This window comes from Podarcis tiliguerta (genome assembly GCF_965153285.1).
Source record: "Podarcis tiliguerta genome assembly, chromosome: 10".
In the NCBI taxonomy this organism is placed as follows: Eukaryota; Metazoa; Chordata; class Lepidosauria; order Squamata; family Lacertidae; genus Podarcis; species Podarcis tiliguerta.
The window spans coordinates 40,093,299-40,110,439 of NC_139543.1; the positions used below are offsets into that span (position 1 = coordinate 40,093,299).

General features: G+C 41.5%; 1 protein-coding gene across 1 annotated transcript in view; it reads left to right on the forward strand.

The window, feature by feature from the left end:
- Positions 1–17,141, forward strand: part of LOC310658535 (uncharacterized protein) — a 108,135-nt gene that overhangs the window by 80,464 nt on the left and 10,530 nt on the right. Inside the window, exons 8-9 of the mRNA XM_083400612.1 lie at positions 486–555; positions 10,250–10,348. The gene's annotated coding sequence lies outside the window, so the exon portion shown is untranslated. The remainder of the gene's footprint in view (positions 1–485; positions 556–10,249; positions 10,349–17,141) is intronic.

Below are 17,141 nucleotides of genomic sequence, written 5' to 3' on the forward strand. Positions count from 1 at the left end.
AAAATCATAGTGAATACTATGACAACAAAACCAGAATTTATATTTTGAAGCTAGCATGGCAGTGCTCAGATCTTCCAAGAGTTCTGATTACTAGGAGTACTTTGCACTAAGTACATTAGTGTGTCACCTGGAGGATGTTCATGGGACCCAGAAAAGTGCTCCTATATCTTTCAGGGGCATGAAGATCTGATGAAGGAATAGCATAAGAAAGGGATGGACAAAACTGTTAATTCCAGTTTCTCTCTCTTTCTCCCAGTCTTAAGTTTACTTTGCCACATTTCTGAATCAGTTTGTGATTTCTTTCTTCTTAAAAGGCTATCCTTTTAGGGCACATTTCTACTATTATACAGACTTTTATGCAGTTTCCAGTATCCACATGTTTGCAAGCAATTTTTCCTAATATAATCATTTTTGTATGTTTGAATCCAAAAATATATGCATTTTATACACTCATTCTGTACACACTTTTTTCTTTTCTTTTTTAGAAGATCACAAAATTCACGATGTGAATTTTACAGGATCACTCATTTCATGTACTGTTTGGGGAAACGCAAGGTAGGTAGGTTCAAATTAAAATGTGACCAAACAGAATTTCTTCCCCATCCTTGAGTCTGAAAAACAGAGACTGACTAGTAATCTCATTGCCCTCTGGTTACACATCTTCCTGGCCTTAGACACAATAGTGTAAGTGCTGTCTTGAATTCATTCTGAGCTCATTTTATTTAGGTTTCCCAGCCATGACCAGAGATTGCTGACGGACAGAAGGTTGACTCCAGGAATAAAGTGGCTTTGGGCAAAGTGTCCTCTGTTGGTTAGTCCTTGTGGACTTAGCTGGCTAAATTGTCATCATTCCAAGCACCTGTCCTTTACTCATAGTGCACTAGGAAGGTCCAGGACAGGTAGCAGTGGGCCTTACTAGGCTTCTGAGACCTTGGCAGTTCCCCAAGGATAAAAGACCTACTGGTGTGGTTGTAATATTAAACCATAGTCTAGTGTAAAGTAAAGGTAAAGGGACCCCTGACCATTAGGTCCAGTTGTGGCCGTCTCTGGGGTGGCGGCACTCATCTCGCTTTATTGGCCGAGGGAGCCGGTGTACAGCTTCCAGGTCATGTGGCCAGCATGACTAAGCCGCTTCTGGTGAACCAGAGCAGAGCACGGAAACGCTGTTTACCTTCCCGCCGGAGCGGTACCTATTTATCTACTTGCACTTTGACATGCTTTTGAACTGCTGGGTTGGCAGAAGCAGGGACCGAGCAATGGGAGCTCACCCTGTCATGGGGATTCAAACCGCCAACCTTCTGATTGGCAAGTCCTAGGGTCTGTGGTTTACCCCACAGTGCCACCCGCGTCCCATAGTCTTGTGTAGCATTGTGTAAATGAACGTCACTCTCATACTTTCCCTGTTCTCTCTCCTCTCTGCTGTGACTACAAGAAGCAGATTGGAAGCATTTTCTTCCTTTTAAAACAAACCTCAGTTTATCATCAGGGCTTGACACCTGTGGAAGAAAATGCTTTGCCTCTTTCATAAAAAAATATATGAAATTGCTGCTCTTCCTGCAAAATCAACTGTGTAGGACAACTGCCCCGACCTTTTATATGAAAAGCTTATATCTTTGAATGACTGTGTTGCATATATATTTTTAACATCTGAGTTGGCTGTAAGGGTGTGAAGAGTAATGTGTTCTGTTGCTGAGAAAGTGGCTAGAGAGATGTCCCCCCCCCCTTCATAATATTGGAATTTGAGGTTCTCCAATGAAGCTGAGTAGTAGAAGATTCAGGATGAAAAAGGAGGAAGTGCTTCTGCACATTGTTAAATTATGGAATTTGCTCCCATAAGATATGGTGATAGCCCACAACTCAGAATGCTTTAAATGGGGTTAAACAAATTCATGGAAGCTGCTATGATGGGCTGTAGACTATCTCCAGGATGACCTGCCATGTGCCTCTGACTATGACTGGAGAGCATCAGTGGGAGAAGGCATTTGTGGTCATTTTTGCTTGTGAGCTTCCTTTAGGCGCCTGGCTAGCCACTGCAGGACACAGGATGCTTAACTAAAAAGGCCTTTCGTCCAGCAGGACTGTTCTTCTGTTCCTTAACAGTGAGTTTCAGCGGCAAGAACAGATTTAACCAGACGGATTCAGGCTGAAATTCTTGCTCTGCCACAACCTTCTCTCAGTCCAACCTACAGGGTCATTGTAAGGCCATAATGGGAGAACTCTGTACATTGCTCTGAGCTCTTTGGACTAAGGACCAGTGTCAGATAACCAAATAGGCAGAGTAGGCACTGGCCTATGGGCCCCACACCTTTTAGGGGTCCTGCGACAACAGATCAAAATAATATTGATTTGATCTCGAAATAAAATTATAATCAAGCTTTCTTAGTTCAATGTTATCCCACCACAGTGGTACCTCGGGTTACATACGCTTCAGGTTACATACGCTTCAGGTTACAGACTCCTCTAACCCAGAAATAGTGCTTCAGGTTAATACTTTGCTTCAGGATGAGAACAGAAATCGTGCTCCGGCAGCACGGCAGCAGCAGGAGGCCCCATTAGCTAAAGTGGTGCTTCAGGTTAAGAACAGTTTCAGGTTAAGTATGGACCTCCGGAACAAATTAAGTACTTAACCCGAGGTACCACTGTAGAGGACACACATGAGAGGGGCCCAAGATTTCGACTACCTAGGGGTCTCCACAGGGTTTAATCCAGCACTGGGAAGGACAAGTTAAAATTGTAATCTATAATAACCCACTGCATTGTGGTGACAGAGATATTATGTCATTTTTTTGTTTGCTGACCTGCTTTGTCTGTCAGACTTAAGCTACACAAACCACTTTATTATGTGGTGAAATCATTCGTGGGCTGCACCATTTTAGACTGTTGGTGAGATATTGTGCTTTTGAATGCTCACCCTCCTCGAAGAAAGCCCTCTCATACGTAGAAAACTTGTATGTCAGAGATAAGTCTAGCCATAACTCTTAATGGTTTTCTTTGTGCAGAGAATTTTTCTTTTAAAAAATACAGTTCTGTAATTCCCTCACCTGTACAGCCTAAAGTGTAACTACTAGGAACGTTTGTACATGATAAGGTGTTTGTACAGATTGGGAATTATACAAACATTACCAGGAATTGCCTATTTGTGCAATACATGGTTTCAGCACTCTTAAGACACTTGAAGAAAGAGTTGAATCCTAATCACGTTTACTCAGAAGGAAATCCCATGCAGTTTAATAGGATTACTTGGTAAGTGTTGTTAAGATTTGAGCCTAAGGAATATATATCAGTTTAACAACAAAATGCAGCATCAATGTCTTATAGGTGAGAAAATGATGGGATAACATGAAAATATCAAGGTCAAATAGTAACAATCTTACAGCATTTTTTAAAACTTGCTTATAAGACCTTTAGGGCAAGAATGATGCCTGCCTTTGTGCAATGCAAAGCACAACAGCTCCAGTGAGCCCCCTCACAGTCTCTTGGTGCTACTGAAATATAAGTATTAAATAATTCAAGACTAATAAAGATAGGAAACTGCAGAGCTAGAGGGAAGCAACTCTGCAGCTAAAGCTGAACAGAGGTTGATAAAATATTGGACCTTGTTTTAGTGGTATCAGCAGAAGAAGCCGTAATGCTGTGTGTTTCTGTGAAAACCATGCAGCAAAAGTATTGTCAGCAAACTTTCCAATGCATAAGGGATTTTAGAGGTCTGATCCTCAAGATATCTCTTATGTCAGTTCTAGATCCTACATGGGTTGTAGTGTCATAGCAAGATCAACAGCAATTCTTATTTCTCCTCTGCAGACACAAGGCTGATTTCCTCAATATGTCTCGATCAGTTAAACTCACTAGAAAATTATGTTAATATATCAGTTTTGTATCATATACCTGTCATTTGTGATGAAAGAAGCTGGTAATCATCACATTTGGAGGAGGTCCAGATTGTAATATTTCCTTCTTCACAGAACCTCAAGCAGAAGTATATTGTTGCATGACACCCAATCTCTGGATGGTGCAGGATTCCAGCGGTTCCAGGGCTCTTTTGAAGGCTTTGGTTTCCTTGGAATGAGGGACAGTTGAGATTGTGGTATCTTTATGATACATGGTTTGTTTACACAAAATACAACCTAAGCCTACAATAGAGGGGCTTGCAACATTGACACCCCAATAAGTTGTTGCTTTTCCCACAGCCTCAGGATCGATTCAAACAGGAATTGGGCACGGCTCTGTCTCTCCCAGCTGCCCATCCTGCAACTTGCTGCTTCTCGCTTCTAGCTCTCACACACAACTCCCAACTCTGTCTTTTGTCTTTTTAACTACCAGTGAGTTCAGGGCAGGGGGCCCATCCATTTTCTCTTTGGCACAGAGCCACTTCCTTTCTTTCCTCAGTAGCCCATCCTTAGAAAGCCATTACCCCACCAGGAAGCTAGCTTGGCTCTTCCAGGAATTGAATCTGTACTGTATCCAGGAATTAGAAGGGGCCTCAAGCATACAGCCTACCCTTGTCCCCAAACTCATAACAATATTTAATAGTATTTAAACTAATTATGCCTAAGGACATTTGTTGAAAGCTTCTTCTTAAATGAATTTAGACTTAAGCCCATAATTAAAAGAAAAACTAAGTAATAGAATCATAGAATTGTGGAGCTGGAAGAGACCCCAAGGATTGTAGCCTCTGGACCAGGAGGAAACAAGCTTACTCTATCTTCCCTTTAAATATTTGAAGATGGCTATCATAGCTCCTCTTAGTCTCCTCTTTACCAAGCTAAATATACCCAACTCCCTTAACCATTCCTAATAAGGCTTGGTTTTCATATCCTTGATCATCTTAGTCACCCTCCTCTGTACACATTCTAACTTGTTAATATCCTTCTTAACTGGACACAATATTCCAGAATAAAGTGGGACTGTTCCTTCTGTTGACGCAGCCTAGAATAGCATTAGCTTCTTTTCTTTTCTTTTCTTTTCTTTTCTTTTCTTTTCTTTTCTTTTCTTTTCTTTTTTGCTGCTGCATCACATTGTTGACTCACGTTAAGCTTGTGGTCTGCTAAGACTCTGAGATTCTTTTCATATGTACTACTAACAAGCCAGGTGCCCCCATCTTATATTTGTGCAGCTGGTTTTTCCTGCCTAAATGTAGAACTTTACATTTGTCTCTATTGAAATTCCTTTATGTAGTGTGCAAGGTAGATGCTATAAACACCTGAGATTCATCAAAAGATGGGAAATGGTATGTGTCTATCCGTCTCCAGTAAATTATTAAACAATTACTGCCAACCATTATTAAACCTTTTCTACCAACCATTGTTATCATAGTCGCCTGTTGTGATATTTTCATGTTGTATAGATACACAATTTGGTTTTGCATTACTAAATTGTGTAAACAGCCATCCAGTCTCCCAGATGTTGAGAGTCCTTAAGAACAATTGCTCCCCCTTGGGTATTTGTAATGGGTGTTAAAGAAATAGATAAGGGAAGGTGTAGCATGAGCATGAGAGCTCTGCCTGCTCAACATTTTTATCAGCTATGAGTTAAAGAGTAACCTTCTAAAGCCAGGAACCTCTGCAGTCATGGAGGCCACCCAAAAAATCAGGGTTCTAAAACACTTGAGTAGAGCAGAGTTGATAAATGACAGAGCAGCAGAGCCAGTGCATTCATCTGCATTGTGTGCTATCCTAGTAGGTTAAATTAACACACATTAGAAATGCCTGTAGAAGTGTAGTAGCTACTGTCAATCTGGAAAAGCAATAAGAAAAAAGAGGTCCATATTGTCATAGGGATTAGGATTTACTGGCGCTTGTTTCGCATGACAGTTGATCTTGCAAGCAGATTTAGATCACAAGTGATATTCTTGGGAATTGACAAAGTGGCATGTTGAGCACACTGATTTGGCATGTATCTATGTGCGATAGGAGCCCTGGGGAAATGAGCACCTGCATTTTGTCATTTTCAAAATGAAATATTGATGTGGGGCACATAAATTCAAAGATTGTATCCTCAGAGCTGAAATGCCTTTGATAATCTGGTACCTTCTGACTAGGTAGAGGTTGACTCATATTGGAATGCTAGAATCCCCCTCCCCCACTATTGTTATTTATTTTTGACATTTATACCCTGCCTTTCTATAAAATACTCAGTATGGTGTAGGTTGTGTAATTTTGCTGATCTTTCTTGCATTTCCTTTTTACTGGCAAATGTAGGCTTCATGCCTATGCTCCTGTGCTAGAAGTATGTTTCATTGAAGCCAATGGGACTTCTGAGTAGACATGCATAAGATTGTGCTGTAAGTCTTCTAGTACTGTATTTGCTCTTTTGGTTGTATTCTTGAAATTTGTCTACCGGGATTGTGGAGGTGCTTAGAAGCCTAATCTTGAAAAGTATTTGATGGGATAAAATATTAGCACCCCCCTTTAAAACAACGTTGATTGTTTTATCTAAGGTTTATATTCTGGTTCAGATTTTCAAGCACTAATCACTCAAACGAAATGCTAAAATAAGCTACTATGATTTGTGAAGGACAAAGAATTCTTTACACCTTTTTTTCTCTTTTAAAGGTGATGAAATATTAATCAGATTCGGCTGCAGCACATACAAAATTTAATCGCATTGTTGCCAAACCTCATTTTTGAAAGCTTATTCTCATGATATTATTGCCTGGAGCTAAATCAATGTTCACATGAGAGATTTGGTAAAATGAAACTTGTATATACAATAGAGTCACAAGGCTTTTCTATTTTTATTATCTGCCTCCAAATATCTCTCATTTTTTTCTTAGTGGGTAAGCTGGCTCTAATGCATAAACATTGCAGTTTGCAAGTGAACCATACATTTTCCAGAGCCCCCTTAACTGTCTAGTTTCTTTTTAAAGGGTTGAAATAAAAAAGCTATGCTTCTAAGCAGTTTTGTGAATATTTTAATGAGCACTTTTAGAGATGATCAAGCCTGGATATATTCTCAGTAATATAATGCATGTCAGCTCTTCACAAATAATGTCTGGTTGTAATTTTAATGAAAGTTCCAGCTATTTATTATCCTATCTATAGGCTATTAACAACCCAATACATAAGTCACAGAACCAAATGAGATATCCAGCGTTAGGCCTGTAAATCAGGAGGAGTCACTCAAAACTGAGCTTCGTTCTTAAAATATCTTTATCTGTACTATAAAGAGCTGTATTTATCTGGGTGGCGGGGAGCTGGCGGCAGTAATTGGCTGAGCTGCTGTGATGTCATGGGAAATTCCAGTTGCTGAAGGAATAAAGATATGAGTTTTGCCATAGTTATTCACATTTGGGGAAACTCTTCTTAGACCATTGTACATGAGGTCACCATGCACAGAACCACAGAACCACAAGCTTATTAAATGGGACTGGATATTTTGATTGTATTATGCCAGTGACTTAACAACTGCACTAGTTCCATATCCATTTACAAACCCAGACCTGGTCTAAATCAATGTAGCTTTGAATGGCTTACGGCCACTTTACCTGAAAGATTGCCTCCTCTTGCAGATGCCTTCCTGAACCTTAATAGTCCCTTTGGAGATCCTGCTTCCAGCATATAATGTGAAGTGACTATTAAGCAAAGGGCCTTTTCCATATGGCACTCTGTCTTTGGAATCACCTCACCAAGAAGAAGTTCATCTGTTGGCTTCTTTTTGATGCCAGGAGAAGACTTTTTATTCACCAAGGCTTTTGTGTTAAATCCAGAAGATTGTTTTGTGCTGTCTCTGTTGTGAGAGAGCTGTCTTTTATAATTTATTGTTCTAATAGTGATAATTATAGTTATTTGACAGAACACATGTGTTAAAAACCTCTTTAAATGTGACATTTTGTGTAGATTTGTTTTATTAAATAGCACATTTATGTGGGAATGGGATAGAGCAGACTTATAGGTGAACACTTGACCGTGACATGGAGTGGAAATAAGAGTCATTTGTCAGTCCTCAAAAGCAGGAAATAAAAGCCTACATCTGTTTCCTGCTTAAGATGTTTCTAGCTGGCACCTAAGAGACAATCACCTCGGTTGCAAATGAGGATTTCTAAAGAATTCCAGAACTGGGTTACTGCAGCTGGAAAAGTTCCCTACTTAGTTGACATCTGTCTCACCCTCTGAAGGAGGGCTCACTCAGAGAAGGGCATCAGCAAATGAAGTTAAAGTGAAGGCAGGTTGCCATAGTAGTAGATACCTTCTCAGGCATCTTATCAAAGTGTCTGCTGTTTGACTAAGCTCCAGGCTTTACTTGCTACTTCCAGAGTATTCAGGCATGGCTTTATTTTCTCTTTATGCTCCATGACAGCAACAGTGGGGGACAACTTTAAACACTGACTAATTTCAGTTTCAAAGCATTGCAGTTCAACTGTTTAAATGCATGTTTAATTTTCCCTGGTTAACATATGCAAATAGTTTTCTTGTTTCAACCCTTTAAATAATTGAAGGAAGTGTTGTTGTTGTTGTTTTAAAAAATTCTACACACACACATATCTATACACACACGCAGCACCAGGCAGTCCCAGTTTATTTGAAAGCATCAACTTCAGTTACTGAAACAATGCTCAGTCTTCACATTCCTTTTAATAAGTGTGATCTGTTAACCCTTTCTGCCTTCTAAAATGGCATCATGCTGGAGGGTTGAAAAAGTACAGTTTGGTTGTCTGTTGCTCTGAATGTATTGGTGTTAGGCGGAGGAAATGTGGAAAAATATGGAAATCTCTTTCCTATTCAAGTGGAAACTATTTAGTGAGATTTGAGGCAGGTTCCATAAACATAATGTGTCAGATGAAGTCACAGAACCATACTTTGAAAAGTCCATTACAAATGTCTTGCAGCAATTGCACAGTGAATACTGATTTTGCATGGTGCGGCTGCAAGACAAATGACTCTGTAGTGAAAGAAAATCTCATGTTAATTAATCTTCATCAAGGTTTAGTGGATGATAGAATTTATGTGTTGTACATCTTACTGGATTGAAACTGCATGAGGAGGAGAAAGCCTGGCTATAATTCTGATGCTGCCATGTTGATTGCAAGTCATTTGGATAGGTTAACATTAAACAAATTTAATAGATTTTTTAAAAATTAAAAAATCCAGCCATGCTAACAGCAAAGAGTACATTAAATCAGGGGGCATAGTTTTAAGAACTATGACTTTAAATAACTACCACTTTCAGATCCAAATTGTTGAACCCCTTCCTGTATGGTAAATTCCAATTCCTTCCAAAACAAGTTTAATACTATTAAACATTCATTACTACATTGGGGCTTATTCCCAAGTAAAGTGTGCACAGGATTTCAGTCAGAACCTAACCCTGCCCAGGGGACAATTGGAAAAGCAGAGCAACCACCACATCCAAAGCCCTGGAGACTCCAGACAGTAATGGCAGTAGGTGGGAAGGCTCTGTCCTTCCAGGCTGGTGCAATAGAGCAGCTTGAAACAGGCCCCTCACCTGAAAATGGAATGGCATAAGATACAGAAGATCCTTGTCTTACTTAGCTCTGGCCCACCTGTGAAACCCTCTGTAGCCTCCTGTTTGCTTGGGTAGAGATCAGGCCATGGCGGCAGAGAAGCTCCTCCCCTCAGTGATTCTTATCTCTGTTGATGAAAGTCAACAGAGAGGTTTCTGTGCTTCAATCTAACCTCCCCCAGCCATCCACATCAGGGGTGTTTTAGGGTTGCTCCCGTAATCTATGTAAATGGTCTGGAGTTTAGATAAATACAATTTACTTGCTAAATTTAATCTGATTTTTAAATTCTTAGGAGCACTGAATTTATTCTCACCTCATATGCCAAATGAACATGAGACGTGCAAATCGGATTTATCTGTGATCTGTTCTATCATAAAGCAGACTTTTAAGATTCAGAAAATTCTCAGATTTTTTCTTGAGAAGACAGGATATATGGTATGTTGACTGTCTGCCGTGCCTCTCCTTTGTCTGTCTTTCGATAGCAAGTCAATAAAAATGATTAGAGCTGTCACCTCACAAAATGTACGCCCTTAAACCATGAAGCTATAATACTGTGAAGGATTTTCTCCCCTGACCTTTTCAAATTACGTCCAACCATCTGGGGAATTTCTCAGTGACTAGAGGTAATAAGGTCCAATCCTTTTTGCTAGTTGGCTTCAAATTCAGCACCTCACAAGCCTTAATTTATCTGTTCTTTTTATCTCGACCTTGGCATCTTTTCAATACTGTAATCCATGCATCTAATCTTGGTTGTGTTTCTCTTCCCACACCCCCTTCTTCCCCACTCAGGTTTTGCTGTACAATCAAACTGTGAAAACTACAGCCATGAAAGGCCCTCCATTTATTGCATTCTCCAAAAATGTGATACTAGCATGGGAGGCTAAGCTGGTATGTTGCCTTTTGAGAGGCGCTTGTTGAATTTAATTAGTTTTTAGATTTCATCTCCAACCTGCATCTCAGTTCTTTGCCATCCTGGGTGATTTATGCTTCAGTTGCTTTCATTCTATAAAACTTTCTAAACTTAGCTGTGCTGTTTCACTCTGCGGATTATTAAGAAGTTGGGGCGAGGTGCTGGTGGGGTGAATGAGTTTAAAAGTTATTTGTGTTAAATTGATTTCCCTTTAGTTATCAAACGTGATAGACACAATGGCCCGGTAAATAAGTGAGTCACCCAAGTGAAACACACAAACAGACAGCTGCTCTAGCCTTTTCTTTTTTTTTTAAGCTTCAATGAATAGAATAGAATAGAATAGTATAGAATAGAATAGAATAGAAACTGGAAGTTAAGAACACATTTACCAAAAAAGGTACAGAAGTCCCTGGAAGTTCTTAAGATAATAAAAGCTTACTTTGTGTTTTATCTAGCAAATATTCTTGCACTTCAGTTCAGAGATCTGTGCATGTAATCATCTATCTACAGTATGTATATTGCTGATGCTAAATTAGACACCCATTCCCACTTTGAGGCTCACTGGCCATGATGGCGGTGTTCTCCATCCAGTGCAGCATCCTATTCGCACAGCAGGAAACCTGCAAGTAAGTTATGAGCTCAATGGGACTCTTCCCACTTGTGTTCCCCAGCAACTGGTATTCAGATACACACCACCTCTGATGCTAGAGAATAAAAGTAAAATAGGTAAAGGACCCCTGGACAGTTAAGTCCAGTCAAAGGCAACTATGGGGTGTGGCGCTCATCTCGCTTCAGGCCAAGGGAGCTGGCGTTTGTCCACAGACAGCTTTCCGGGTCACGTGGCCAGCATGACTAAAATGCTTCTGGCATGATGGGACACTGTGACAAGTGCCAAAGTGCACAGAAATGCCATTTACCTTCCCACCGCAGTGGTACCTATTTACCTACTTGCACTCACGTGCTTTCAACCTGCTAGGTTGGCAGAAGCTGGGACAGAGCAACAGGAGCTCACCCCGTTGCATGGTTTCGAACCATTGATCTTCCAATCAGCAAGCCCAAGAGGCTCAGTGGTTTAGGCCCCAGCACCCTTTTACCTTACTAGAGTACATTGCATCATGCAGCCACTGATAACCTTATCGTCTATGAACTTGTCCAATCTGCTTTTAAAGTCATCCAAGATGGTGACCATTACTACATGTTGTAGCAACTAGTTCTGAGTTCTGCCTAAACGTACTTCATCTCTTGTCACCAGCATTTCCCTTAAACTTGTTTGGGCAAAACTTCAATTTTCTGAAGTAGTTCTGCGTGCCTCATATTATTTCCTTGGCTCTCCTTGCTGACCATGCTGGCATCCTCTTGGCCTTAGTTGTAACTTTGCCCATCTGTGATATACATTGTAGCTTAGCTTCTATTTATTGTGGTTTGAATAATCCTCAACCTTTTTTTTTTTTTTTGAGGGGGAGATTTTACTTTCTTGCTTTTCCCTTTCAGCTTCCTTTTTATTAATCCCCTCAGTTTTGAATCTTTTGAAATCAAATGTGACAGGATTGGACACTCACATCCCACAAATATTGAATTCGACAGTTCTGTGGTCACTGTTTCTAATAGGTTCAACAGCACTTGCATTTAATACCAGGCAAACTGCTAACACCATATTGGACCCAAATATGGATACAATCCAGCCAAACATAAGCCTTTTAAAATCTGATTGATCTCAGTCAGTGAAACTGAAATCAATAGGCTTAGAAGTGTTCCGTTTGTTCTGTTTGTTTCTATTAGCACAGCCAGACATCCCTTTCATTCATCACAGCAGCATCTGCATGACAAAGTTTCCATGGATTAGGCCATTGCACAGTTAGTCCTTGCTATCCGCTTGTGGTTCTTGACAGGAAATGATACACATGTGTATGTTATGTTTCCTTCACATCCTCCGTTCTGAATGTGGAGAAATGATGTTGATTCAGAAAATATCTAGAAGCCCCATAATACATTCCTGTCACTGAAAATGTGAACAACCTGACTTGTTGAGCACTTGTTGAACCAGATATGTGACTCCTACTGCTTTGTCACTTATTAATGGCTTAAGAAAAAAGGGCTGTTTATTAGATCTGGATTGTGTTGAGCTCGGGTTATGGCTGACTGAGGCAGGTCAAAGCACGGCAAAAGTGGAGAGGGAACAAGGTAAAATCAGTCCATGGCCAGCAAGAGCAGGATTTCCTAGCTCTGATCAAAAAGGAAGCCTGGCCCAGTGGCTTTTGTAGTACTTGGAGAATGCTATGTGACTAGCTATAGCTTATTGTAATAAAGAGACTTCCGTGCTTGTGAGACATTGCCTTTCCTACGTGTAACAATTACAGTGCAAATGATGACGGTGATGATGACAGGCAAAATCTAGTTGGTACAACTCTACATTGCCTTCAGCCAATGTGATATTATACAAGAGTTGTTGTGCTCAGGACCTGCTTTTAGGATTCCCATAGGCATCTGGTTAGCCGCTGTGAGAGTAGGAAGTTGGAATCGATGGGCAATTGGCCTGATCTAGAAGGCTCTTCTGTTCTTGTGTTCTTAATTAATTGCAGCAAAATCGTGATTTCTGGAAGATGTATTCTATTCCACAGGGGTGGCGCATCCTGTTTTACTGCTTGAGGTGAAAAAGGAAGTGCCGCCCCTCCCTGCCACCACTACCACCTCACCCGCTGCGCTGCCTCCGCCACCAGTTCTCCGTCGGCTGAAGAGGTGGCAGGGAAGCGGAGATGCTGCTTCGTGGTTGGACTGGGTCTGCTACTCCAGCCCTGCCAGGGATATCGGTGTGTCAAAACAGATTTGTGAGCCAATGAGGCTACCACAGGCAGCCCATTGGTCCTGGTAGCTTAAAAGAAGTGTTGATAGCTTTGGGTCTTTGGTGCCAAGCCCTGGATCTTCTGCCCCTTCCACCCATGCTTTTTTTAAAAAAACATTTTCTTACATTTGCTTACAGAGTAGTTGGGGACTTTGGGGGATTCCAATTCCAGTGAGATTCCATACACCTTGTCTCTTAATTTTCCCAGAAGTATAGTATATATTTATGTAAACGTATGTTATGGGTCTGTGTCTCAAGTGTTTTAAGCACCTACTAACACCCCTGAAACTTGGTATTGTGCACTGTGACAGGCAGCAGCTCTTCAATGTTCTGAAACAGAAAATAACCCTTTATTATCAGAAATCCTAGCTCTCCGATTTTCATCATGCCTACACTGCAATGTGCATGCATACCCTATTAAAGCTTTGATATGCACCCTTATTCAGAAAGAACCACAGTCATTGCACAAAACGGGTGGATGGCACTGTGGGTTAAACCACAGAGCCTAGGACTTGCTGATCAGAAGGTCGGCAGTTCGAATCCCCGCGACGGGGTGAGCTCCCGTTGTTCGGTCCCTGCTCCTGCCAACCTAGCAGTTCGAAAGCATGTCAAAGTGCAAGTAGATAAATAGGTACCGCTCCGGCGGGAAGGTAAACGGCGTTTCCGTGCTCTGGTCTGGTTCGCCAGAAGCGGCTTAGTCATGCTAGCCACATGACCCGGAAGCTGTACGCCGGCTCCCTCGGCCAATAAAGCGAGATGAGCACCGCAACCCCAGAGTCGGCCACGACTGGACCTAAGGGTCAGGGGTCCCTTTACCCCCCCCTTTAGAGTGAAGTCATTTTTTAATTATTTTGTACTATAATTTTTAAAGGTGTCTTCAATGGTTTAATTCATCACCTTTATGTCAATTGGTATTGATTGCCTTGTTCAGTTAGGCATGTCCACAGTGTACATAATAGCGCTTCTTAGCTCGTTTTTAAATTAGACCACCCACATGCTATTACTTATTCCTTTGACCTCTTGCACCAGCACACAGGTGCTGAGACTGGGGGTGTCTATGATGTTTCACTGACACTAAAGACCAGGTACACTGTCAGCATTTCAAAACACAACATTACCTGGCGCAGTTGTTAGCGACCACGCTTTAAGACTTTCATTTCGATGTAAGCTCATTTCCAAAATCATTGTCTTTCTTAATGAGCCTGATCTTTCATAAAACACAAAGAATATCATCAAGTAACCGTGTTCAAAAGGTAAATGGTCCATGTTTGCTCATGCTGTCTTCTTTCATTATAATTTCTTTATAGTCCAAAGTGTGTTACCCTGTTTTAAAAAAATGAGCATTGCCACAGAGGAAATGAAGTGTCCAATTATCTTCCTTAGCGAACCGTGACTGCAGATTTCTGTGTCTTTGTCCCCTTTTGTCTGAAGAATAAGACTTTCCTCCACTGAGATTGCTGTAATCACGTATTTGGGTGGAATGAAATAAGACACCTGGTATCTTAGCAAGGAGGTGTCTTAGCTCAGTGGCAGAGCTTTGCAGACAGAAGGTCCATGGTTCAATTCTTTGTATGTCCAGATTTAGTTGGAAGAGACCTTTGTATGAAATCCTACAGAGCTGATGCCAATCAGCATAGACAGCATTGAGCGTTCCTAGGTTATAATATTCAATATGATCACACATTGTATTTGGACACCTCCAGCTACAGAAACAGGTGTTTCTTCCACTTGCCACGCAGTAACCATTTCCAATGCTAGGTTGAGCCCTAGAAGAAGAAGAGCATTAATAAAATTAATAAAAGAAATGGAAGTGTGGGGAGCAACTTTTCTCACCTCTTAGCAGCCACAACCAGCTCCCTACATAACTTGAGCTTCTAAGGTAGAAGCTGTGACTTCCAGGCAGATTCAGCCCCAGCAACTCTCTGTTTAGAAATAAAGCAGCACTAAGTGAAAGTGGGACACGGGTGACGCTGTGGGTTAAACCACAGAGCCTAGGACTTGCCGATCAGAAGGTCAGCGGTTCAAATCCCCATGATGGGGTGAGCTCCCGTTGCTCGGTCCCTGCTCCTGCCAACCTAGCAGTTCGAAAGCACGTCAAAGTACAAGTAGATAAATAGGTACCGCTCCAGCAGGAAGGTAAACGGCGTTTCCATGCGCTGCTCTGGTTCGCCAGAAGCGGCTTAGTCATGATGGCCACATGACCCGGATGCTGTACGCCGGCTCCCTTGGCCAATAAAGTGAGATGAGCGCCGCAACCCCAGAGTCGGTCATGACTGGACCTAATGGTCAGGGGTCCCTTTACCTTTACCTTTAAGTGAAAGCTAAATGGTATAAGCATGGCACATCCTGCAAGTACAGCAGCTAAAGCAGCCTCCTTCCTTGTTTAATAGCTGTCACTGATCTGCTAAAGTGTGCTGGCTTTAATTCAACACATTTGAAACTTCTTTAGCTATAATGAAATCCCATTTCTAAAATGATCTACACGGGAAGTTCCTTCACTCCTTGCCCAATGCTTTCATGCTACCAGAAATGTGGTGTCCCATAAGTGTAGTGGGATGTAAGGGTCTATATAGGAAGCTGCTTATATTGAGTCAGGCTACTGGTCAGTCCAGCTCAGAGTTATGTAAATGAAATGGAAGCAAGTTTCCAGGATTTCAGACAGGCATCTCTCTCAGCCCTACCTGGAGATGCTGGGATTTGGGGATTGAAAACTGTTATGTACTAACCTTGGATCCTAGAACAATAGGCAAGTAGGATCCTACAATGCAACAACTGATTGGCTTGCAGGAGAAGACCAATCAGGTTCCAGGAAGAAATTAATCAGCCTATTGGGCTGGTAGGATCATAGAATGCAGCAACTGATTGGCCTGCAGGAAAAGACCAATCAGGCTCCAGGAGGGAAGCAGAATCAGCCAATCACAATGGGACTCATTGTGTAAATAATGTATATAAAAGCCTGAGGCTTGGGGGGCAATTGAATCACTGTTTTACAAGCTGCAATAAAGAGCATGAAATCACTACAGGGCTCTGAGTATATTTCAAAAACCCAGGCCCTTCTGCATGCAAAGCAGATGCTCTCCCACTCAGCTATAGCCCTTCCCCAGAGGTGCATGGCTTGCATTCAAGTGGCCGCAAGTTCAGTTCCCATCACCTCCATTTAAAATGATTATAGGAAGCAATACTGGGACAACTGGCCCAGGACCCAGCACCAATGGTTGGGCTTAGTATAGGGTAGCTTTGTGTGATTGTATCAGGGGAGTGGACCACTGCTCAGTGGTACATACTTTGCATGTATATGCTCCCAGATTCAGAGCGCCGTTAAAGAATCTCAGGGCCAGGAAAGACATCTACATGATTTCTGCTGAGTTTATTTATAGTAAGCCTGCAACTTGCATGGGGTTATGTTCCAGGAATCACACCTAAAGCCAAAATCATGTATAGTCAGAACCCATTGGGTTCATTGACAGCCAGGATTGCCAAAGTCATTTACCCCAGAACTCCACCCACTTTCTGTCACCTTTTAATTTTTCTTAATATTTATTTACACACGTGTAAAGCTGAATGGGAACAAGTTAAATGTGAGTACGTTGCCGGCTTACTGTATAATAGTTTTATACAACCCTTCATTAAATTTGATTCTAAGGTGGTGTACAACATTTTAATTGCTAAAAGTGCGGTATAATCCACAGTGAAATCAAAAAGAGATTTTAAAACTACTTCAGATGCTGTGGTGAATAAAGAGCAGGTGCCATAATAAGGCAGATATGGAGAACTGCCTTCAGCCCAAAGATTGCATTTTCCTATGGTCCATCTTTGGCGTGGGGCACATGTCACTGGTGGGTGGGGCTAGAGGCAAATGTGGGAGGCTGTATTTGACCCTGGGTCTTAGGTTCCCCACTCCTGTGTTAAGGAGCCTTTTTGGGAGGTTTGAG